At 39.0% G+C, this 8,396-nt stretch overlaps 1 long non-coding RNA gene across 1 annotated transcript in view; it reads right to left on the reverse strand.

Annotated features, from left to right (window-relative positions):
• Positions 1 to 6,440: 6,440 nt before the first annotated feature.
• Positions 6,441 to 8,396, reverse strand: part of LOC141795406 (uncharacterized) — a 106,539-nt gene continuing 104,583 nt past the window's right edge. Inside the window, exons 2-3 of the long non-coding RNA XR_012598594.1 lie at positions 7,492 to 7,827; positions 6,441 to 6,811 (exon numbers count right to left, since the gene is read on the reverse strand). This is a non-coding gene — a long non-coding RNA (uncharacterized LOC141795406). The remainder of the gene's footprint in view (positions 6,812 to 7,491; positions 7,828 to 8,396) is intronic.

An 8,396-nucleotide genomic window follows, 5' to 3' on the forward strand; every position in this document is an offset into this window, starting at 1 on the left:
AGCAGCAATCAAGAAAACAAAAGTAAGAAAGTGCAAAAAGGTCTATAAGAAAAAAGATGATGACAGCTTGTCTGTCATTCTCCAGTTCAGCCAGCCTCTTTCTCCACAGGGTCCAGGACTGAGCTTCTTCAGTCATGCTCCATCTCTGTCTCCTGTATCCTGTCTGCTCACAGCAGGTGAAGCTCTTCCAACATGGTGTTGGTGTATGATGTTAGCTTTGTTAGCCATGTTTGTGAATAGCATGATGCTACTCTGCCCTCTGTGCTGGGTTAGCACAGCTAGCTCGTCCATCTTATTGGAGATAGATCTTACGTCCCCAATAACAATGGATGGAAGGACAGGTCCATGTCGTCACTTCTTAGCTCACACCTGAGAACCAGCATGTCGTCCTCACCTGCTTCTCTTCACCTTGTGGGAAGACATCAGGCCTTACACCAGTTAGCATTGACATACTACAGACTGCTAACAGCTGAGTTCACATGTAAACAATGTGGCCATGGTTATATGTAGGCTCTCCAGACAAACACAGGAGCAAAATTAGTAAAAATATCACTGAAGCCACAAAAAGTTTGGTGCCCATGACCAACAAATGAGCCATAAAAAGAAATGATCTACTCCAAATACAAAAATTACGAAAAAGAGATGAAAAAAATGACAAGAAATGTACAAAAAAAAGAGAGCTGCTGCAAAAGGCAGCCAACAGGGCGGCGCCTAGCTCTGTGTTTCTGACTGTATGATGATCCATACTAGGAATACTTGAGTCCAGATCAATGCCCATATAAAATTTATGTGGGTGATTTAATCAGTTATTATGTGAGTAAAGCAGGGTTATCTGATGGGTACGCTGTTTTCTCCTTACAGCATGTTCTTAGATAGGTTTTTTTTTTAATATAGACACAACACTCGTTTTAAATTTTTGCTTATTAATTGAACATGTTTAGAGGGATTACATTATAGAACAATCATGAAGTAAGGAATAGATAAACTAAAACGTTAATTCAAAAGGTTTTGTACATGTATCTCATGAGAGCAGGCACAGCGAACCACATATTTGAAACAGTTCATATAGACTTTTACATAAAATGCAGCTCTTAGCAAATGTAGATTATAGTATATATTTCCTTCAAAAGTCGCCTGATCTAATGTAGGTTTTTCAGTTCCTGGGTTATGTAGCTGTATATACGATGGTTTCTCCTTTATCAGTAGGAAGCCATAACAAGCGGTGCTTACTCGTGGGTAGCAGATAAAGCAACATCAATCGACTGCTTTGTATAAATTACACACGATTTCTACAGATTTTGCAAACGTGAATCTTTGAGTACGCCATTTACGTAACTCAACTTCTCCTCTTTTTTGGACAACGCACACATAGTCAATGCCCGTCATCGCCCCCTGCGGTCACATATTCCGATGGTCACAGATTTCAGTGCAACACCATTCAGACATCTAGCTGCATGTAATTGTTTATTTCGTCCACTAGATGTCACAGTTGTGCCGTGTAGCACCGCTGAAGGAACAGAGGTACAAGGGAAATTTTAGAAGACAATTCATGTGTTTTATTGTCTTCTTACAGTGAATTGCTGGAGGAACTGTGAATATGTCAGCTCCCTCCATGTGCCAATCATCTCACGTTTCACAGACCTTCAAAATATTTTATCCATTCATCGCATTCATCCCTGTGGCAAGTGTTTGCAAGTTTAAATGAAGGTAAACTACCGGGATAGATTACAGATAAAGTGCAGTGCGCATGTTTAGTTTCAACATAAAGTTGTCCTTTTGTTGCCCCTTTTAGGTTCTAGAGTTAATTTGATGAAAGAAAAAGAAGCATGGAGCTATTTTAACTAGGAGGAACTAAAAACGGGAATTTCTTCAGAGGCTTCTAATCAAACTTTCTCAAGTCACACAAAAATTGCCCCTCGATGTGGACTATTTCCAGTTTGTTGTCAACCAGGTGCAACCAGATGCAACTTTTTAGAACATTGTCCAGCCAGGTTGAGATGCCGGAGAATATCACCCATGCTTTAACTGAGCTGTTAGCGCTGCACAAAGTCTGATCAGTGAGACCAAGGAGTTGAAAATGCTGACATAGCACGATGCATGTTCACTATCAGGGGGTGTGGCAGGGGCAGTTTCCTGTCAGAAAAGAGGGTGCACAATCAATAGTATTTATGCATTTATATATAATTTTTAGTAAAAAAAAACATCTATGGTAAAAAAAAAAAACAAAAAAAAATGCACTGTAAGAATTTGAAGTTAATTGTACTTTTTCTCCAATAGATTAGAACGTCTGTGGCGAGACACAAGGATGGCTGTAACAAATGTGCACTATGAGACTCATCACAGCCTTGAAGATGAAGGTCTTCTAGATCCCTCTGATAGCATCCACCTCTTCTGTGTCCAGCATGTTTTCCTTCCGCATCTGCAAAGGGACCTTGATGTCTCCAGGGTGGGTTGGGATAATCACTCCCTAAGAACAGAACAATAACAGTGGACAGTGGGACTCCTCCAGTATCCCACAGATACACCGAACTTGGCACTGGTACTAAGTAAGTACAATTTCCAGGAGCACCTTGTACTGTGTGTTGTAGTTCTGAGTAGCATTGCTCCAGGTATATCTCGAAAAAGAGAATATCATGAAAAAGTTAGATTGTTTGGTCACTCATTTCTAAATTGTAAATCTATTTATGGCACATAGAGTGACATTTTTGAAGCATTTATTTTTTAAAAAGTTGATTATTATGGCTCACAGATAATGAAACCCCCAAATTCAGTGTCTTAAAGGTTAGACTATTGTGGAAAAAGTTGATTATTGTAAAGTTATGATGTCACACCCAAATCAGCTAATAAACTCAAAACTCCTGCAAAGGTTTGCTGAGCCTGTAAATGGTCTTTCAGTCTGGACCACAACCATGGTAAAGACTGCAAACTTGACAATGTCCAGACGACAGTTAACGGCACCCTCCATCTGTATGTACATTTTGTGCATACAGAAAAAATTGCATACCCAACAATGGACTCCTTGTTGGAGATAGACTCCAGTATATCCACAGTTAAGGATTTCATCAGCTAGATCAGGCAGTTCAAAGCTCAACCTGAAAATAAAATGACCATGGTAAAAAATGTGATTATTTTAACAGTATTTCCTGACACAATATGCTCTATATCCTCTTATAGCTCATCATTTCTAGCACATCAATGTTATAACAGGTCAATTAACCCTCGAAACTGGTCATCTGCTACTGCGTCACTGTTGAGAATTATTGGATTTATATGGCCACTACCGAGGTAACTGTAGGTCCAAGGGCTGAAAAAGGCTGGGGTTGGGGCATCTTGAGCCAAACTTGCAGCTACAATCTCTCCTACGGTCCTATTCACAAAATAATTGCACAGTTGTATCACTTAAGTTAGAATACCTTCCAAAACTATCAGAATAAAAATATAAACACACCTGTAGAGACCACAATCAAAATCAGCCAGAGAATATTGTGGGCTTTTGTTGTCGAGGTCCCTCAAAGAATCAACCTTCAATTCAACTCACCATTTCAACATAAAAACAAAACAAAACAAAACAAAACATTTACTGTGGTGCTCAAACAAAATAATTTGCACGTTTTTATAATTCTTCTGATTTGTGACAGCAGTAAATACGACTTTAGACAAGAACAAACAGGAAGAGAAGAGAAACAAATTTTGCAGCATAACATACTTCTCAAGAATAGAAATCCTTCATGAAGTGCATATCTTTTTTAACAGATGAAAGTTTAACATAGCATGTTTTTTTTTTTACAAACTCTCATTCAGTAGCTTAAAAGGTCGTAAAATTGAAAAGGTCATAAAATTGAACCCCTTTAAGATGCATGGATCTTTGGAGAATCATGGACAGGGGTCAGGGACACAGTTTTGTTAGAAAAGCCAGAACAATATGACTAAATAATTAAATCAACATCTAAGTCTTGATCTAATTTTCTGCTTGTTCTGTGAGAGACTGTGTAAGACTGAAAAAGTGTTGCTGGTGATTGACAAGAAGAATTTTTTTTCGGAGGGCACCTGTGTCCACCCCTGTGTCTCTAAAGAAGGTGACTGCCAGTGTAGCAGTGGGAGAATTTTTCTGCTGGCGTTACCACTGCAGAAGGCCTCTCTCAAGGATGTTTGTTGAGATCTGGATACAAAACTGCTTTCAACATCAACTCTTCGACAAATGGTTTCCAAGATATCATCAACACTGTCCAACAGTAAGCATAATCAGTAGATGTAAACTACTTTTGTTGAAAAAAAATGCACAAGGATAACTTCATGTATTTACACACTAGGTTTACTTTTTGATGACTTCTTCTCCATTTTCCTGGTTCAAGGCATTTGCCTTACCCGTCTCAAGATCGTCTATTCCTCTACAAAAGTACAATAAGAATCTTGGTTGAAAAGAATAGCAAAAACAGGTAATGTAAGTTGCATCTTCAAGTAAAATAACCCCATATTATATATAATATCTTCAGATATTTATGAAGAGAAGCACGCATTTACTTATTATTCGACTTGGTTTTTAACTTGGGGGGAACTTACAACAGGTTTTCTATCATAGCAACTCACACTCTTCTTCTGGCTATACCCCTGTATAAACAACTCACTAGCAACCTCTATTGGTAGCAGGCTGTAATAGCATCTCACTATATAACATTATCGATTACTTTTCCCCACACGTGCTTGCATGAAGTTGTAGGAACTCTGGGGTGAATTTGATAAAACAGATATGGCATCGGAACTTCTGATGGAGATTAATAAAAGATTAACTCTGAAGATCCCAAGCCAACTGGCATGTACAAATGGTTCGTCCTATTCATAAGCTGTAATAAGTAGCATTATCCTCAGATTCTCAAGTTTTCGAGGGTACCTTGATGTATTACACGCGATGTCAGTAACATGCTGAGGAAATGCCGGGAAAGAACGCTGATTTTGTGAAACTACCATCAACATAGTTTGCAGTGTTTATTCGCATGCCCTCTTTGTAAATCTGCAGAAAATGAACTGTTTGCTCTAGCTCAATTCTGTACAAAAACAAATAATTCTACACTCTGTACCTTCGATAAATGTCCTGTATTTACATCTAAATAATTCTTGAAAATTGCCTTCCATCTGCTCGGTGTCATGTTTCAGCTTGGGGCTGCTCTGCACCATTCAGCAACAGTTTGTGTGTTCAGAGCTTGTAGATACTTAACTTGTTTTTTCTTTGATCCAAGACTTGAATGAAGTGTTCTGTACATAGTTATTCACAGTTTTCATTGATTTTAAGTAAATTTTCAGAAAACTTCAAGGACGCTTTTTTTTATTGAACAGTTTCTTGCATTCTGGTTATGCTAGATTAGTGAGAGGTTGTTGAGCTACATCTGGCTTTAGCCCTGGTTCTTCTGACCTCATATAAGTGTATAAATTATTATTGCAGTGAAAAATGAGTCCACAGTGAGTAAAAATGTGACAGAAGCAAAAACGGCCGAAAAATTCCAATCAACTTATCTCAGGTCTCAGAATTTGTAGATTCTGTAAAGGGTAGAGCCACACCACTTTTTCCTGTGTTCTATATGCTTGAGGGAACCTAAAAGTGTGTTGTGTATACTCCCAACTTATTTCTAGAAATTTTTTAAAATCAGAAAAATTCAATTTTTGTTTCTTGCTAGGGATCCCAAGGGTTAAATACTGCCCCTCATCCTATACAATGCAGGCATCTCAAAAGGTCATACAGTAATTAACTTTGAGTACTGTTAGTCTTCAATTAATGTTTCTGTGTCATGCCGCAGAGGAGGGGCTGTCCATCTGCAGAAACCATCTGGACCTCACTTTGACATGTCTATAATATGACCCACAAATATCTGTGTTACAACAAAACTGACGGACAGTTGGAATATAAAATTAGTGTCACATTCACAAAGCAAAATCAAGTATACCAGAGCTACATTTACCACATTATCTTCTGCTGCAGACTGAGACTCCATGCACTCCTGAACACGAAGAGCCAAAATCTGCAAAGGAAGACTTACTTTGCACAATGGGCATTCTGCTATTGGCATGCTTCGAAATTCAATGGCAACTGGTGGTAGTGGAGTAAGGCCAAACTCATGTTGAATGCACAATAAAGACAGTGTTCTTCCCTGACACTGTAACACTTTAGATTTGGGTCCCAGTATATCCACTTGTCACGGAGTGGATCAGGGACTCAAATGCAGGACAACAGAGAGACACAGCAGACCAGAAAATTTGCAGGAAAGAGTTTATTAAACAACCAAAGTCAAGTCAAGTCAAACTTTATTTATATAGCACATTTTAAAACAACCGCAGTTGGCCAAAGTGCTGTATAGGCTTAAAATCAAGATTAATAAAAACACAATGGATAAAAACACAATCAATGAAAACAATTGTTAATAAGAATAATGTAAAACAGCGGTAAGGTAAAAGACACAATAAATAGTAGAGAAAAAAAAAAGAACACACGGTAAACAAACACTGGCTGGAGAAGAATACTAACTAAAGAAGTCAGACAAAATAAGGAGCTACACAGGAGGCTACAAAACTAACTATGGCTAGGCTGAAATTAACTCAAGGAAGATAAACAGAAAACACTATCTCAGACTAAATGAGGCTGAGCTAGGAAACACTAGAGAGTGAGCTGACCCAGAGAGAGAGGGGAAACCTTGGTAGACAGCCTAAGAGAGGGGAGAGCTTTAAGGAAGGCAGGCTGAGGAGGTGTGCAGCGAGGCAGGGGAGGCTTCAGAGTTGGATAATCAAGAAAATACAGGTGAGTCAGGCAGAGTGGGTCCAGGAACTGAGGTACAAGAAACAGGGTGTTAAAATCCAGAGCGTGATATGCAAGAAAAGACTGAGGCTGTTTTCGAATTTGCCTAATACATACTGCTTGTTAAAGTAGTATGAAGTAGGCACTGCCTACTACATACAACTTTCATAAGCAGTATGTAGTATGACTGTTCAGTTGGGTTAATTTTTGTAGTATGCTACGCTGGTCTTCAGTTCGAAGAAAACGGAAGTTGGCTACGGCTGACTTTTTTTCCCAAAAAAACTTTATTGAAAATGTAGAAAATAAACAAACCACGAGTAATTTATCTGCAAATATATTGCCAGAGAGAGCAGTTTATATTAACTTTCAGTGGTGGAGATGATGAGGATTTAAAGATAAAAAAAGAAATGGCTCTTATATTTATATTCCTCTGCTACTCCGGTTGTTGTTACTCCGCCCTCTGCCATTTTCACTTCTGATATGGGACCAGGCGCGTTGCATTGTGGGTAACAGTATGCGAAGCAGACTGGTCCGATGCATACTGTGGATTTTACCCGATTCAGTATGTCATCCGGGTGTTTTTCTCATACTACAACTCTGACATTTGTTCGCATACTACGTACTTCATACTGCAATTTAGTCAAATCAGTAGGCACTGCTAGTATAGTATGCGAATTCGAAAACAGCCTGTGTTTAAGCTTACTACTCACTGTGGTAGGCACAGATCCAGCTCACAGTAGCGGCTGCAGTCTGATTTTATGGCAGAGGAAGGTGACTGCTGGTGAACCAGTCTGGTGATTACCAGTCGCCTGCACCTGCCTGCACTCCACACACCTCACTCATGCCCACCTAGTGCCATCCTCGCCTCCTCCACTTGCATCTTGGTCCCGCCCACCAGAGATGCATGCCAGAGACGCGAGGAAACGAAGAGAAAAGAGAGGAGACAAGGAGGTTCATTTTATGAGCATTGAGATGTCCTCTCCTCCGAAGCGTCACATGAAGCGACGTCTTTTAGTGATGACGCCGTCACAGCTGGATAAACAGGTCTGAACGCACGAGAGAAACTAAATTAAGGAGAATAATGTAAACAACAGGGCGCTCAACCACGGAAAATTCATATTCACTTTTAGATCAGTTTAACATGAATATGTTCATGAACGAAAAAGAAAAATGTCACGTTTTACCAGGCCCAGAGTGATAGTTTTTAATTCTTATATTGGGGCCACTTTAGCTGCTGTCCACTAAGCAGTACACAGAGCTCATACAACCCCACTTCAAAAAAGCTGAACTATCCCTTTAATGACATTTTCAAATTATACACGTTTTATGGTTGCATTTTCTTTCCAGAACAAGAGTTCCTGTGAAAAAAAACGGGAGGGATCTGATTTTGAATTATAAAATCTGAATTTGAAATATAAAAATACTATTACCATACTATACTAAAAATAAAAAAAAAAAATTTAAAACATGAGCATAAAGTTGCATATAAAATATTAGTTGCTCAAATCACACACACACACACACACACACACACACACACACACACACACACACACACACACACACACACACACACACACACACACACACACACACACACACACACAGATAACCT

This window comes from Halichoeres trimaculatus, unplaced genomic scaffold, assembly GCF_033239565.1.
Source record: "Halichoeres trimaculatus isolate MK-OKI-2021-1 unplaced genomic scaffold, fHalTri1.1 fHalTri1_scaffold_8, whole genome shotgun sequence".
Lineage (NCBI taxonomy): Eukaryota > Metazoa > Chordata > Actinopteri > Labriformes > Labridae > Halichoeres > Halichoeres trimaculatus.